The sequence below is a fragment of the Bos indicus x Bos taurus genome, chromosome 21 (genome assembly GCF_003369695.1).
Source record: "Bos indicus x Bos taurus breed Angus x Brahman F1 hybrid chromosome 21, Bos_hybrid_MaternalHap_v2.0, whole genome shotgun sequence".
NCBI classification, from domain to species: Eukaryota; Metazoa; Chordata; class Mammalia; order Artiodactyla; family Bovidae; genus Bos; species Bos indicus x Bos taurus.
The window spans coordinates 66249953-66267483 of record NC_040096.1 but is presented as its reverse complement, the minus strand read 5'-3'; the positions used below and the strand labels follow the sequence as shown (position 1 = coordinate 66267483).

The following is a 17531-nucleotide window of genomic DNA, read 5'->3' as shown; positions in this document are numbered from 1 at the left end:
GTCCTCCTGCCAATGCAGAGAATATGAGTCTGATCCCTGGTCTGCGAAGATTCCATATGCCCTGGGGCAGCTAAACCCGTGTACCACAACTTCTGAAGCCCGTGAACCCTGGGGGCCGTGCTCTACAACAGGAGAAGCCACCGCAACGAGAAGCTTGTGTACGGCATCTAGAAAGTAGGCCCGCTTGCCACAGCTGGAGAAAAGCCACCAAGCAGTGCAGACCCAACACAGTCAAAAGGAAAAAAAAAAGTGGAAAGACGGTAGACCTACAGCCAGTGATTCTGATAATTACATTAAATGTTTACATTTCCAAACACTTCAGTAAAAGGCAGAGATTGTGACACAGGATGAAAGAGCAAGGCTCGACTGTATGTTGCTTGAAAGTGAACATGTTAGCCGCTCAGCCGTGTCTGGCTCTTTGCGACCCCGTGGGCTGTAGCCTGCCAGGCTCCTCTGTCCATGGAATTGTCCAGGCAAGAATACTGGAGTCGGTAGCCATTTCCTTCTCCAGGGAAGCTTCTCGACCCAGGGTTGAACTCAGGTCTTCTGCATTGAGGGTAGATTCTTTACCATCTGAGTCACTAAGGAAGACCCCATATGGTGCTTATAGAAACCTATTTTAAATATTCAAAAATCAATTATACGTTCACATACTATCAAAAAAAGTTGGTAAGTGAAATTTTAAAATGCTGTATTATAAATGAATTATATAAACGAAAAGCAAAAGAATGAGGGAATATTGAAAAGGCACAGGAGCCAGTCTGAAAGAGCTCCAAATGGCCAACGCTGTAACAATATTAGAAACAGAATGACCATGAGAGCATTGGATTCTAGAGGAAAACAACAGAATGGGAAAGACCAGCGATGTCTTCAAGAAAATTAGAGATACCAAGGGAACATTTCATGCAAAGATGGGTACAGTAAAGGACCGAAATGGTATGGACCTAACAGAAGCCAAAGATATAAAAAATACACAGAAGAATTATACAAAAAATATCTTAATAGCCCGGATAACCTCGATAGTGTGATCACTCACCTAGAACTGGACATCCTGGAGTGTGAAGTCAAGTGGGCCTTAGGAAGCATCACTACAAGCAAAGCTAGTGGAAGTAATGGAATTCCAACTAAGCTATTTCAAATCCTAAAAGAGGATGCTATCAAAGTGCTGCACTCAATATGCCAGAAAATTTGGAAAACTCAGCAGTGACCACAGGACTGGAAAAGGTCAGTTTTCATTCCAGTCCCAAAGAAGGGCAATGTCAAAGATGCTCAAATAACCACACAATTGCACTCATTTCACATGCTAGCAAGGTAATACTCAAAATCCTTCAAGCTAGGCTTCAACAGCTCATGAACTGAGAACTTCTGGATGTACAAGCTGGATTTAGAAAAAGCAGAGGAACCAGAGATCAAATTGCCAACATCCACTGGATCATAGAAAAAGCAAGAGACTGCCTGGATTGCAACAAACTGGAAAATTCTTAAAGAGATGGGAATATCAGACCACCCTACATGTCTCCTGAGAAACCTGTATGCAGGTCAAGAAGCAACAGTTAGAACTGGACATGAAACAATGGACTGGTTCAAACTGGGAAAGGAGTACGTCAAGGCTGTGTATTGTCTCCCTGCTTATTTAACTTATATGCAGAGTGCATCATGCAAAATGCCATGCTGGATGAAGCACAAGCTGGAATCAAGATTGGCGGGAGAAATATCAATAATCTCAGATATGCAGATGACACCACTCTTACGGCAAAAAGAACTAAAGAGCCTCTTGATGAAAGTGAAAGAGAGTAAAAAAGCTGGCTTAAAGCTCAGGATTCAAAAACGAAGATCATGGCACCGGGTCCCATCATTTCATGGCACATAGATGGGGAAACGATGGAAAGAGTGACAAACTTTATTTTCTCCAGAATCACCACAGATGGTGACTGCAGCCATGAAAGTAAAAGGCTCCTTGTAAGAAAAGTTATGACAAACCTAGGCAGCATTTTAAAAAGCAGACATATTACTTTACTGATAAAGCTCCATATAGTCAAAGCTGTGATTTTTCCAGTAGTCATGTATAGAACTGAGATTTGGAGCATAAAGAAGGCTGAGTGTGAAAGAATTGATGCTTTCAAACTGTGGTACTGGAGAAGACTCTTGAGAGTCCCTTGGACTGCAAGGAGATCAAACCAGTCAGTCTTAAAGGAAACCAACCCTGAATATTCTTTGGAAGGATTGATACTGAAGCTGAAGCTCTGGTACTTTGGGCACCTGATGTGAAGAGCCAACTTATTGGAAAAGACCCTGATGCTGGGAAAGACCGAGGGCAGGAGAGAAGGAGGTGACAGAGGATGAGATGGTTGGATGGCATCACCAACTCAACAGACATGAGTTTGAGCAAACTCTGAAAGATGGTGATGAACAGGGAAGCCTGGTGTGCTGCAGTCCATGGGTTCTCAAAGAGTCGGGCATGACTGAGTGACTGAACGACAACAAGCATTGGATTCTAACCCAAATAATAAACTGAATATATTTTAGTCTGAACAAATATAAATTAATAATGTAATAGATAAATAAATGAAATTATATGAAAAGGACTATCACTGAAGTGAAATGAAAAGGAATGATACCTATATAGAAGAAGCCCAATTAATTCATGTAAAAAGGAATAAGGGGAAATCGAAAAATTGCCATTAGAATTTCATAGATATCATGGAGGCAAAATACACCAATGGATGCCAAAATTAGTGGGAGAAAGTTTAAGAAGAAACAGAACCTTTGCATTGCCTCAAAGTATCTCCCTGCTCTATTACAAAAAGAAAAATAGTGGCTACACAGTGGAGGAACCTGACAGACACCATGTTTACAAAGTGATGAAAGTTCCCATCACAAGAAGTAGGACACGGTGACGTCGAGGGCTCCCTGATACGGCACCGGGCACTCCTGCGGTATTCCTCTTGATGATGCAGAACCTCAGGTCACTATGAGAAGGCATGACGCAACACAAATCAAGGGACAGTCCAGAAAACACCTGAACACTGCTCTTCAAGGGTGCCAAGTCCTGACGGATGGGAATACTGAACAATTGCACAGACTGTCGGGGACTAAGGACGTGCCAGCTAGGAGCAGTGTGGGACCCTGAACTGCGCTCCGGAAGTGAAGACCATTTGTGAAAAAGTGGTAAAGTCCAAATAAAATCTGTAGTTTAGTTAATAGTATTTTACCAATGTTAATATCTTGGTTTTCTTAATTGGTCCATGACTTAGGCGTTATCATTAGAAAAGGTGAGTAAAGGGTATACATGTCTTCTGATATTCTAAGTGTCTAAAAAAGAATATATATTCTTTTTATGTACATATAAATGTATATATATTATATATGTATATAAATGTTATATACTATATATATGTATATAAATATATATATATATGTATGCTGCTGCTAAGTCACTTCAGTCGTGTCCGACTCTGTGCGACCCCACAGGCTGCCGTCTATGGGGTCGCACAGAGTCGGACACGACTGAAGTGACTTATATATATGTGTGCATATAAAGAATGTATATATGTGCATATATATATGAATATACAGATACATACACTAAATCACTTTGCTGTATGCCTGAAACTAACACAACATTGTAAATCAACTGTATGTCAATTGGCGAGAGTAGCGTGGAAACATACATACTACCACACGTGAAGCAGACAGCTAGTGGGAGCTCGTTGTATAATTCACATAACTCAAACTGGGACTCGGTAACAACTTAGAGGAGTGGGAGGTGGGAGGGATGTTCGAGAGGGTGGGGACCTACATATACCTATGGCTGATTCAGGTTGATGTATGGTGGAAACCAAGACAATATTGTAAAGCAATTATCCTTAAATTAAAACAAAAGCAAAAACACACCCAAAGTACATGCCACCTAAGTAAAGGCTTTAGATATTACAGGTCTAGACAATCGCTTGACTGTGACTTTGTGAGAAGCCTTGAGCCTGAACCACTCAGTTCATGGATTCCTGATGCTCAGAAATTATTAATAAATGTTGTTGTCTTAAGTCCCTATGTTTTGGGTTACTTTTAAAATGTAACAATAGACACCTACCTCATAGTGAGTTTTAGGAAATCGTTAATATAAACAGAATAAACATGTGGTCAAGACTGCAAAAATAATTCTACGTCAATAAAAAGTTGTTTGTTTTGAAAAAAAAAAAAAAGCCTTTACGATAGCATAAAATACATGAATGCCTAGGGATAAATGTCACACAATATATACCAGACCTGTACCCTAAAAGCTATAAAACACTGAAATTAAAAAGAAAAATAAGAGAGAAACTAAAGGATGATATGAAGAAATAAAAAGATATATCTCGTTCAGGGATCCAAAGATTCTATATGGTTAGATATCAATTTTGCCCTCAGCAATCTATGGATTCAGTGTGAATCTCAATTATAATCACACTGGTCTTTTTGTGGCAATTGATAAGGCAGTTCTAAAATTTACATGGCAATTCAAGGACCATGAATAGCCAAAGCAATTTCGAAAAAGAACAAAGAAGGAGGATTTATACCACTGAATTTTAAGCCCTACTGTGAAGCAATAGTATGCTACTGGTGTAAGAACAAATATCTAATCAATGGGACAGAATAGAGAACCTAGAAAAAGATCCAGGTATGTATGGCCAACTGATTTTTTTTAAAATGGGCATGGTGAATCTTAGAGAGAAGGAAAGTCTTTAAAACAAATATTGATAGGCATACATAAAAATACGAACCTCAACCCCTACCTCACATCACACACAAAAGTGATTTTGAAATGGATCACAGACCCGAACATAAAAACCAAAAATATAAAACTTCTAGGAAATGGAGATAAGTGATTTGTGCCCTGGAGGTGGGCAAAGGGTGTTTAAATTCTTTGAATTTTCTCTCTATTTTTGGGGCCCTGGGTCGTTGTTGCCGTGAACAGCCTCTCGTGGTGCTGGCTTCTCTGCTTGTACAGCACAGGTTCTGGGGTGCAGGCTCTGTGTCTGTGGCACACAGGCTTAGTTTGTCCCATAGCTCCCGGAATCTTCCGGGTCCAGGGACTGAACCTGTGTCCTCTTCATCGGCAGTCGGATTCAAATCCACTGTACCACCCGGGAAGTACTTGGCAAAGGGTTCTTAATAAGACCCGCACTGTCACAAAACGCAAAATGGTAAAAATGGGTGTTATCAAAATGAATATCCGCCTTTCAAATGACCCGTTAAGACAACGGACAGGCAAGCCAGTCTGGAAGAACAGACTTGCAGCTCACAGTCTGATAAGGGACTTTAGCAGAATTTAATAAGAGCACGAACAACGTAATTAAAACATTGGATGAAAAACTTTGAACAGATACTTCATACAAGAAGCTCTGCAGACAAGGGAGCCCTTGGCTGTTCCCTCTGCTTGAAATGTCTCCTCCCCGATCCGTCTCACTAACTCCCTCTTCTTTTCAAGTCTTTGCTCAAACTTCGCCTTCTCAGAGAGGCCTCCCCTGATATTTTATTTAATATTACACTCTGCCCCGGCTCCTCCCCACCACACACATTTTCCAAATCCCCTTTTTTCTCCTTTTTTTCCCTTGGCACGTCCATCACTTTCTAACACACTGTAAAATTTACTTACTTATGCTTATTCATTATCTCCGTCCCCTGTGAGAATGAGCATGAACTCTGTGTATTTTTCCACAGATGCATCCCGAGCGTCTACATGAGTGCCTGACACATAATAGGTGTTCAGAAAAAAAAAAAAATCTCTCTTTTATACGTGAGTGAATGAATAAAAGGCTGCTTTTATGCTTCCGCTTTGTTTTTGGTCTCCAGCAGTGTTACTTTGATGTGTCAGGCATGAATTCATTTTTATTTATCCTGCTACAGACTCGCCGTGCATCTTAAATGTAAGATTTCCGTCCATCATCAGTTCTGGGAACTTGTTCGTCATTATATCTTCACGAACTTCACCTTTCCGTCCCGTTCTGTCTAGTTGCTTCTAGAACGTCAATTAGATAACATTATGCTATTTATTTGATCCTCGTGTCTCTTAACGGCTTTCTTTCTTTTTTTTTTTCTGACCTCCTTTTTTCTCTTTGCATCAGTAGGTAATTTCTTTCACTCCACCTTTGATTTGACAAATTCTGTTTTCAGGAAACAGGTCTGATCTGCTGTTTTACCAAATATGAAGGTTTTCATACCATCAGTAAGATTTTCACAGCCAATTCTGCTTGGTTCCTTTTCAAATTTATTTGGTCTTTTTTTGTTTGTTTGTTTTCGAGAGTGCTTTATTAACTTCCCATAATTTTGGTTTCCAGTTTCAGTTCTTTAAAACATTTAATGCTATTCTCTCACATCATCCCACCCTCTCCTTCCCCCACTGTGTCCAAAACTTTGTTTTCCACGCCTGTGTCTCCTTTGCTGCCCTGCATGTAGGCTCGCTGATACTCTCTTTCTAGATTCCCATAGATGTGTTAACGTACAATATTTGTCTTTTTCTTTCTGACTTCACTCTGTACCATAGGCTCTAGGTTCATCCACCTTATTGGAACCGACTCAAATGCGTTTCTTTGCAGATAGCCAGTGGGAGTTTGACGTACGATGCAGGGAACCCAAAGCCGGCGCTCTTTGACAACTGGAGTGAAGGATAGCAGTGGGCTTGAGAGGCAGGGGACCCATGTATGCCTATGACCGATTCACACTGCTGTATGGCAGAGGCCATCACAATATTGTAAAGGAATTATCCTCCAATTAAAATAAATAAATTTTACAAACATTAAAAAAAAACGTTTATTTAAGTTCCCTAATTAGTAGTTGCGTGTATCTGATGAACTTGGGGTTCTGACTTGGGACTGTGAACACCTCATTGGTAGGTTTATATGGTGGGGTCCTTTGAGGCCAGGTTGTGGAGGAGGGGGATTTGTGTTTGCTTCCAGCAGGAGAACCTTATTGGAAATATCTTTAATTTTACCATTAGGGGTTTTCTGGACCAAAACGTAGTGTAAATATGACCCACAAACTTTTGTGAAATAAGAACACAGGAGACTGGTTTTCTCCACCTAGATTCCAGATGGAGACAGCGAGCTTGCTTGTCATCTCCTTTGCCAACTTTTTAGTCAGGAAGTCCTGCTTCACTAAAGAACAATCCCTCTCTCTGGCTAAACCCAACAGAAGCTTCTTGCTCCTGCAAAGTTTTCAGGGAATCTGAGCAACTGTCCAGACAGCTGCCCTACACGGAGCAACTCAGTGACCCAGGCTGCCTCAATCCCAACACAGCTCTGCCATCTTGACGCGTGGCGTGCAGAGTCTGGTTTTGGTCTAGAAGTCATTCACCTCTCTTCTCAGCATCCATTGGCCAGAACCAGTCCCGAGGCCAGGCCAGATGGAAGAAGGCCGGGAATGTGTCCATCTGTGCCTGGAGATGCTGGCTCCGGGGGAGGGGGGTGGGTACTGGACATCTTCCCTGCTCCAGAAGGGGGAACTTCCGTCTTTGCTCATCCCTACAGAAGAAGCCTCTTAGGTCCTGGCTGTGGGCAGAGATGCTGGTCCCAACATCTCATCTCGCAGGTGCCATAAGCCCTCTCTCCTGTCCCCGACAACCACTGAGACCCCCACTGCCAGGGCTTGGGCCTGCCTGATAGCCTGGAGTCACTTCAGCTTCAGGACTGGCTAAGCCGTCACTCACTTTTACCTCTCCCTTAAATTCTGGATGACTTCTTCACCTTCTTGCAAGCTTGGTTGCACATTGCAAATGATGTTTCTTATATTTTATGTAACATCCACAGGCATTTCGTTTTAGGGGGTAAGTATTATCTATTTATGCTTTATTGACTATGCCAAAGCCTTTGACTGTGTGGATCACAATAAACTGTGGAAAATTCTGAAAGAGATGGGAATACCAGGCCACCTGACCTGCCTCTTGAGAAACCTATATGCAGGTCAGGAAGCAACAGTTAGAACTGGACATGGAACAACAGACTGGCTCCAAATAGGAAAAGGAGTATGTCAAGGCTGTATATTGCCACCCTGCTTATTTAACTTATATGCAGAATACATCATGAGAAACGCTGGGCTGGAAGAAGCACAAGCTGGAATCAAGATTGCCAGGAGAAATATCAATAACCTCAGATATGCAGATGACACCACCCTATGGCAGAAAGTGAAGAGGAACTAAAAAGCCTCTTGATGAGAGTGAAAGAGGAGAGTGAAAAAATTGGCTTAAAGCTCAACATTCAGAAAACGAAGATCATGGCATCTGGTCCCATCACTTCATGGCAAATAGATGGGGAAACAGTGTCAGACTTTATTTTTTTGGGGCTCCAAAATCACTGCAGATGGTGACTGCAGCCATGAAATGAAAAGATGCTTACTCCTTGGAAGAAAAGTTATGACCAACCTAGATAGCACATTGAAAAGCAGAGATATTGCCTTGACAACAAAGGTCTGTCTAGTCAAGGCTATGGTTTTTCCAGTGGTCATGTATGGATGTGAGAGTTGGACTGTGAAGAAAGCTGAGCACCAAAGAATTGATGCTTTTGAACTGTGGTGTTGGAGAAGACTCTTGAGAGTCCCTTGGACTGCAAGGAGATCCAACCAGTCCATCCTAAAGGAGATCAGTCCTGGGTGTTCATTGGAAGGAATGATGCTGAAGCTGAAACTCCAATACTTAGGCCACCTCCTGCAGAGTTGACTCATTGGAAAAGACCCTGATGCTGGGAGGGATTGGGGGCAGGAGGAGAAGGGGACAACAGAGGATGAGATGGCTGGATGGCATCACCGACTCGATGGACGTGAGTCTGGGTGAACTCTTGGAGTTGGTGATGGACAGGGAGGCCTGGTGTGCTGCGATTCATGGGGTCGCAAAGAGTTGGACACGACTGAGCGACTGAATTGAACTGAACTGATTATTTATTGACAAACCTAGACAGCTTATTAAAAAGCAAAGACGTCACTTGGCCGATAAAGGTCCATATAGTCAAAGCTATGGTTTTTCCAGTAGTCATGTACAGATGCAAGAGTTGGACTATAAAGAAGGCTGAGTGCCGAAGAATTGATGCCTTTGAACTGTGGTGTTGGAGAAGACTCTTGAGAGACCCTGGGACTGCAAAGAGATCAAACCAGTCCATCGTAAAGGAAATCAACCCTAAATATTCATTGGAAGGACTGATGCTGAAGCTGAAACTCCAATACTTTGGCCACCTGATGCGAAGAGCTGACTCATTGGAAAAGACCCTGATGCTAGGAAATATTGAGGGCAGGAGGAGAAGGGGATGACAGGATGAAATGATCAGATAGTATCACCGACTCAGTGGACATGAATGTGAGCAAACTCCAGGGGAGAGTGGAGGGCAGGGAAGCCTGGTGTGCTGCAGTCCATGGGGTCACAAGAGTCGGACGTGACTTAGTGACTGAGCAGCAACAGCAGCAAATGAGTATTATCCGCACTTTGCAGACGAGGGGAACTGGCTGGAGAGCTCTGCTAACCCGCCCCAGGACGCACGTGAGGTAGCCTTGCTCTTAGTCAGGCCTGTGTGGCCCGGGTGTTCCAGCTGGCCCTCCGTGGGGAGGGAGGGCGGGAGGGTGTCTGCCACAGATCAGGTGCAGGCTTCCCAGAGGAGGCAACCTTCGACCGGGTCTGGAAGGGTACGAGGTTGGGGCGCAGGGGTGTGGCTGTGACCCAGACCAGGCAGAAGCCTGGGGTGTAACAAGGTCAGGACACAGGTGAGCCGCTCCATAATATTTACTGAATAAATGAGTAAATAAATAGCCTACGAGAGGGCTGAGGGGGTGAATAAGGCTGTCAGTAAAGCCTGAGTCAGTCTCTCTCGTGATGGCTTGTGTTTGACCCCGAGTATTTCTACCTGTTCTTGCCTCATTTCCCAAGCTAAACAAGCCGGGAAGGACTTGTGGGAGCGCCAGGGAATGAGTCCCTCTTCCACTCTTAGCAACTGCAGTTACCTAAAATTGCAAGCCTGTCTGATCTCATTAGCGAAATAAGACTCAGAGGGGGGCCTAAGGTGGAAGTTCAGCCCTGATGTGGAGACTCGGCCTCTTTGTCTCCGGAGAACCCCAAACGCCATCAGGCTGGCCACCAGGCTGGCCCCGCACCCGCGCCCAGAGCCCGCCCCAGGGAGGAGGAGAAGGCAAACAGAGGGCAGAGCCAAGTTCAGCCTGGACCGCACTCAGAGCCTGGCTCCATCATAAACACCCTCCCTCATCTTTAGTATGAAGTGGGAACTTGAGCCCCGGGGCCTACAGGAAGGGCTCCGTCCAGAAAAGCCCACTGAGGCAGATACCGAGGGGAGACCTAGCAGCTTGGGCCTTGGGTGAGCAGTGAGGGGCTCAGACAGAACTCGGGGCCAGCAGTCGGCGCTCCGGACACCTTGACATTCAGGCAGTGAGAGAGCTGAATAGGTGGAAGCTCGCAGGATCCAACTCGGAGGTCTTGTTTGCAGCAGCAAGTTGCTTCTCTAGGGAGCGTTTCAGAAGACAGAAATATTGTGGTCTGCTCGGGTGGCTAGGATGCATCACAGAAACAGCTGTTTATCGATCTCTTCCTGGGGGCCACTCTCAAATTAGTGCTTTCACACCCATTAGCTTAGGCACTCCTCGTAAAAGCCTGCAGACAGGTATCATTATCCCTGGTTTTTAGATGAGGGATCGAAGAAGCACTGGTTAAGTAACTCGCCCCAGGTCACTTAGCCAGTAAGTGTGGCTTGGGGAGCCTCTTCCCCATCAGACTCAGAGAAGGTAGTCTGCCTCAACATCATTTTTTTTAAGGAGCCGCTGAACACCTATGCTGCTGCTGCTGCTAAGTCGCTTCAGTCGTGTCCGACTCTGCTCGACCCCATAGACGGAAGCCCACCAGGCTCCCCCATCCCTGGGAGTCTCCAGGCAAGAACACTGGAGTGGGTTGCCATGTCCTTCTCCAATGCATGAAAGTGAAAAGTGAAAGTGAAGTCGCTCAGTCGTGTCCGACTCTTCGAGACCCTATGGACTGCAGCCTACCAGGCTCCTCCGTCCATGGGATTTTCCAGGCAAGAGTACTGGAGTGGGGCGCCATTGCCTTCTCCAGAACACCTGTGCAGTTTTGCCTAAAGCAGAAAAAATAATGTTCAAGGACTCGAAAGCTTGTAAAACTTAAAAAAAATTCTATTATTTTTAATTTTTACAATGTTGTGTTGGTTTCTGCCAGACTACAATGCACATCATTCATAACTATATATATCTTTCCTCTAAAGGAAATCAACCCTGAGTGTTCACTGGCAGGACTGATGCTGAAGCTCCAATATTTTGGCCACCTGATGCCAAGAGCCAACTCACTGGAAAAATAAGACCCTGATGCTGGGAAAGACTGAAGGCAAAAGGAGAAGGGGACGACAGAGGATGAGATGGTTGGATGGCATCACTGACTCAATGGACGTGAGTTTGAGCAAACTCTGGGAGATAGTGAAGGACAGGGAAGCCTGACGTGCTGCAGTCCACAGGGCTGCAAGGAGCAACTGAACAACAACCCCTCCGTCTTAAGCCTCACCCCCTCCTGCTCTATCCCACCGCTCTAGGTCATCACAGGGCACCAACTGGGCTCCTTCTGCTATACAGGCAATGTGGGAGGGGCTCATGGGAGTCACAGCCCCTCTCGGAGGGATTCAGAGTGGAATCCCAGGCTCTCTGGAGGTCAAGGAAACCGTGGGGATGAACCTGCTCCTGCGGGTGAGGGGTGGTTCCGCTACCCCCACGTCAAATGCACTTATTTTTGTTTGTTTCTTCTTTAAACTTTTAATAAGTGAAACCTCCTGAGACAGCAAGCCAAATGTTCTCACCAAAAAGTAAAAAAAGGATAAATATATGAGGTGATCAGTTCAGTTCATTTGCTTAGCCGTATCCAAATCTTTGTGACCCCATGGACTGCAGCACTCCAGGCCTCCCTGTCCATCACCAAATCCTGGAGCTTACTCAAACCCATGTCCACTGAGTCGGTGATGCTATCCAATCATCTCATCCTCTGTCGTCCCCTTCTCCTCCCGCCTTCAATCTTTCTTTATGTGAGGTGACAGGCATGTTAATTATCTAGATGGGGAGATCCTTTCACGATGTTCGTACATGCTAAGTCGCATCAGTCATGTCTGACTCTTTGCGACCCCAGGCTCCTCTGTCCATGGCATTTCTCTGGCAAGAATACTGGAGTGGGTTGACATACTCTCCTCCAGGGGATCTTCCAGACCCAGGGGTGGAACCCACATGTCTCAGGTCTCCTGTATTGGCAAGTGGGTTCTTTACCATTAGCGCCACCCAGGAAACCTGTGTAAGTGTATCAAAACATCATTGATGTATTCTTCAAATATCTCGCAATCTTACATATGTCAATATGTCAATAAGGTAAAAAATAATTTTAAAAAAATGGAGCGTTGTAGATTCACAGGAAGTTGCAAAAGTAGTAGAGAACCCAAGAACCCATCACCTAGTTACTCTCATAGTTAATCTTACATTTTGTAGTGAAGGAATTTGATGTTGGTGTGGTGTTCGAGTATAGTTCTAGATCATTAAATTTTTTTTTATTTGGAGTAGTTGCTTTATGATGTTGTATTAGTTTCTACTGTACAGCAGAGTGAATCAGCTATATGTCCACATATATCTCCTCTTGTTTGGATCTCCTTCCTATAAGGAAAGGTCACCATAGAGCTTTAGGCAGGGTTGCCTGAGCTATGGAGAAGGCAATGGCACCCCACTCCAGTACTCTTGCCTGGAAAATCCCATGGACGGAGGAGCCTGGTGGGCTGCAGTCCATGGGGTTGCTAAGAGTCAGACATGACTGAGTGACTTCACTTTCACTTTTCACTTTCATGCACCGGAGGAGGAAATGGCAACCCACTCCAGTGTTCCTGCCTGGAGAATCCCAGGGACGGCGGGGCCTAGTGGGCTGCCGTCTATGGGGTCGCACAGAGTCGGACACCACTGAATCGACTTAGCAGCAGCAGCAGCAGCAGTCTGAGCTATGCAGTAGGTTCTCACTAGTTACTATTTCATGAGTGGTATCAATGGTGTGTATGTGTCAATCTCAAATGTCTCGATCCATCCTATCCCTTCTGGGTACCCTAGGTATCCAGATGTTTGTTCTTATGTCTGTGTCTCTATTTCTGCTTTGTAAATAAGATCATCTACACTAATTTTTTCAGATTCTACATTTATGCGTTAGTATACAATATTTATCTTTCTCTTTCTGATTTACAGTTCTATGTCATATTTATCATTGGCTTCTCAGGTGGCTGTAGTGGTAAAGAATCCACCTGCCAGTGCAGAAGACATAAGAAACATGGGTTTGATCCCTGGGTTGGGAAGACCCCCTGGGAGGAGGGCATGGCAACCCACTCCAGTATTCTTGCCTGGAGAATCCCATGGACACAGTCCATGGGGTCGCAAAGAGCTGGACACGACTCAGTGACTGAACAGCGAGGCTAGAAGGGACGTGAGCGAGGACAGCTCTGGCTGCGGGCAGCTCCGGGTCTGAGGCAGGTGGCTGCGAGCAAATACCTGCATCTCAGTGAGACTCTTGCAGGATGGAGTGGTCTGGGCCCCACAAGCTTGACACCAGCAGCTCTGCCTCGGGAGATTAGCATGCAGTGCTTTGGAACTGTTTTGAAAAAGGGGGTTTCTGATTGAGAAGCTAGCTTGAATAATAACATCTAGTACTGTATTCTGAAGGGATAATTGTTTTATATTTATAAAGATTCTTAATTATCTGCAGCAAATGCATTTAGTTCACTTGGTAATTGAATTAAGGAAAATGTCTTTTCCGGCATTGTAAGTCGTTGCAATCATTAAAAAAAAAAAAAAAAAGACAGAATAACTTTAAAGTACTTCCCTACATGACCTAGACAATCTCGTTATTACTGAAAGCTGAGTAATTCCATTAAGGGCCCTGTCGGCTCTAATATAATGGGAATTCTGGGGATATGAACCAAATTAAAATCACAAGAGGTGATGGAAATTTCCTTTCGTTGGGGAGCCTGTGTTGACCCCCATCTAGAAATGGTCCTTCCCCTGTGGGCTCTGGACATACTTGTTTTTTTCATACTTACCACACTGTACTGTGATTATCTCTGGGTTCTCTGTACCCTGTTTATGCCCCAAATGCGTTTTTCTCTTGAGAGCTAGACCACGTCTTGCCTGCTTAGGAATCACGAAAAAGAACCCCAATGTTCATAGCAGCACTATTTATAACGGCTAGCAAGCAACCTAGGTGTCCACTGGCAGAAGAAAGGATAAAGAAGTTTTGGTACGTAAATACAACGGAATATTATTCAGTCATAAAAAGGAATGCATTCTAGTCAGTTCTGGTGAGGTGGATGAACCTAGAGCCTGTTATACAGAGTGAAGTAAGCAAGAAAGAGAAAAATTTTGCATATTAATGCATATATACAGAATCTAGAAAACTGGTGCTGATGAACCTATCTTCAGGGCAGGAAGAGATATGCAGATGTAGAGAACAGACTTTGGGCAGAGCAGGGGAAGGAGAGGGTGGGACGGATTGAGAGAGTAGCGTTGACATATATACACTGTCATGAATAAAACTGATAGCCAGTGGGGATTTGCTGCATGATGCTGGGAGCCTAGCTCTGTGCTCTGTCACAGCCTAGCCAGGCAGGGTGGGGTGGGGGTGTCAGGAGGGAGGGGACTTATGTGTACTTGTGGCTGATTCACATTGTTGGATGGCAGAAGCCAACACAATCATCTCCCAATTAAAAATAATAATAAAAAGAAGTCTAACCCTAACTGTAACACCCAAACTGAGTTTACACCTCTCCCTCCACACCTGTGAAGTTCTTCAGAAAGCAGCCTCTCAACATTTTATCTTTGGATGGACACATCTTTTAGTGGACTCCAACAGCCATATGGGGTTGCAAGATCCAAGTCATGGAATGTTGTCGAGGACGCCTTGGCCAGGGGACCCTCAGGCCCCAGGGGACTTGGGCCTTGATGCCGGAGCCTGGGCTTGTCAGGCAGCTTGGGTGGCGGTGGTGGGCGGAGAGTCAAGAGGAGCCCAGACCAACAGGCCCTGGACTTCGAAGAAAAATCAATACGCGTCTGGCTTTTATTGTACCATAAAGGTGTCCCTGGTTGCACGGCCACCTCCTGGCCCCCTGCATGCCCAGTGAGCTCTGCCAATTAGGGAGCTGCCTGCCGCACCCTTACACGGCCCCCTGAGGCCATCGGAGGGGCCCGCGTCTGCTCTGGTTCTTCATGGTGGTAAAACCCACTGGGATTTCCCACAGCAGCGGGGCGGGGATGGGGTGGCTCCCTGGATCTTCCAGAGGAGCATGAATTCAGCCAATAATCACCCAAGTGCCAGACCAGATGCTGGATCAGCCTCTGCTGATGCCACAGGGACCCCACCAGATGGGCCACTTAATGCCCGGAGCCTACAGTCCAGTGCGGAGATCGATGCTGAACTGGTAAATGACTCAAAAGCAGGGTGAGTGCAGACTGATGTGTTATCCACCAAGCAATAAACCGGGGCGGGGCGGAGGGCGGTGATGGAGGCGCAGAGGGCGGGGCAGGCGGGCGGCTGCAGACCGTTGGGCTGCTGCCCGCACGCTGGGTGCTTGGCGCTGAGCTGGCGTAGCCAGTTACCCACCACTCTCAAAGGGGACCGTCTTCTCCTCCCCGACTCTGGGCTCTTCTCCTGACCCCCCTTCCTCTCCCCATCACCTTCCCATGCTGACTCCAACACACGCCCGTGGCTCTGACGTGCTCCTGCCGTCAGGGCGCCAAGCTGCCGCCTCTCTTTCATTTCTTATTTCAAATGCTCGGGCGGAGACTGAGATCCCCATTGTCCAGTCTGCGCATCGGCTGTCCCAGGCAGGTCCACCCTGGGGCCATCGGCCAAGGCCTGTGCGGAGTGGACGACCCACCCGCCCGGGACACAGGTGCCCGGCAGGGGATGCCATGCTGCAGAGAGGCACGAGGCCTGGGATCGAGTCCTGATCCACCCTTATCAGGGGTGTGGACTTGAGCAAGCCTCTTGCCTCCGCGCCTCAGCTCTGTCACTGGGGCCCGGGATGGAAACCAAGGGAAGTTGTGTCCAACCCCGGGCAGGGTGGGCAGGGCACACGAAGGGGTTTTCTATACGGATGGGCAAGATGTAAGGGCTGCTGCCGATAGCCAGGCACTCACAGGGCAGTTCCGGATACGTGCTCGCTACCCATTTTTATAGAATTCCACATCCTTTCTGGATCCTGGGATTACAAAACAGCCACTGGGAAATCACGCACCCCATTAACACTGAGACTTTTATGTATTTACAATTCAGCTTAAATTTTTACCAAGAGAGGTTTTCAAAATGTAACATGTGTTAGTCACCACGTGAATTGCGAAACCAAGGAAATATCTCCAAAGTGCTGGCCTTGACAATGTAATCTGGCAGGGCTTGGGGAGGAATAAAAATAACGCTTCTCAGCATTGCCGCCTTGACCGGTAGGTGGGGCACATGGAGCCCTCCCTGGGCTCCCAGGTAGATTGTTGGCATGTGTGCAGGTCTCCTCTCCTCCGCCCTGGCCATGCCCAGCCGTCAGTGGGGAGTGGGGAAGGAAGGAGACTGGGGAGTCAGGGGGCCTGGTTTGAATCCTAGGGGAGCCACCCACTGGCCAGGTGACCTCGGGCATTTTCCAGACCCTGTTGTGCACAGAGAAGTTAGGGGACTGCCCACGGGGGCACTGCAGTGATGAGAGGTCCTCACCTCTGGCCCCTGGCCTCCCAGGTAGGTTCAAACCCAGAGGCACTGTGGCCCCCGAAAGCCTGAGGCAGCCTCTAGGGTTGGAGCCCCGTTTGGGAGGATGGAGGGGCGGCGCCCGGACGTCCCCCGCAGCTGTATGGCCAGCTTGGTTTTCTAAACACAACAAGCCAGCCCTTCCCCACGGAGCTACAAGCCCGCAGGTGGCTGGAGGAACATGTGGTTTCTGGATGTGACATGAAAGTTAGCATTTGCAAGCTCTCTGTCTGGGTTCTCTGGGTTTGTTTTTCTTGCTTTTACGGCCCTGAAATATTCCCGATCATGTTTATGTTGAGGCAGGATGCGTGGAGGCCAAGCGCTGCCGTATCACGATCGGCTCCATCATCCCTCCAAATAGCACCAGCGGGGTCCTGAGCCAGCTGAGCACAGAGCCCACCACACAGGCGCCAGGCTTCTGGGCACCTGTCCACCACCTCACCCCTGCCTGCGCCAACTGCATCCCGGCCCCCACCTGGGAGCCCCTATCCATTGGTGGTGTCTGCTTCCCCCGGGCTCCACGTGAATCATTTCTGACCCTCGCTGCAGATGGGGAGTGATGGTGTGTTCAGTCGCTCAGTTGTGTCTGACTCTTTGGGACCCCACGGATTGCAGCCCACCAGGCTCCTCTGTCCATGGAATTCTCCAGGCAAGAATACTGGGGTGGGGAGCCATTCCTCCTCCCGGGGATCTTCCTCATCCAGGGATCGAACCTGTATCTCCTGCCTTGGCAGGCAGGCTCAGTGGATGGCTCTACCACTGAGCC

General features: G+C 46.6%; 1 long non-coding RNA gene across 2 annotated transcripts in view; it reads right to left on the bottom strand.

Moving 5' to 3' along the window:
- Nucleotides 1-17531, bottom strand: part of LOC113879730 — a 40494-nt gene that overhangs the window by 7577 nt on the left and 15386 nt on the right. The gene's annotated exons all lie outside the window — the stretch shown is intronic.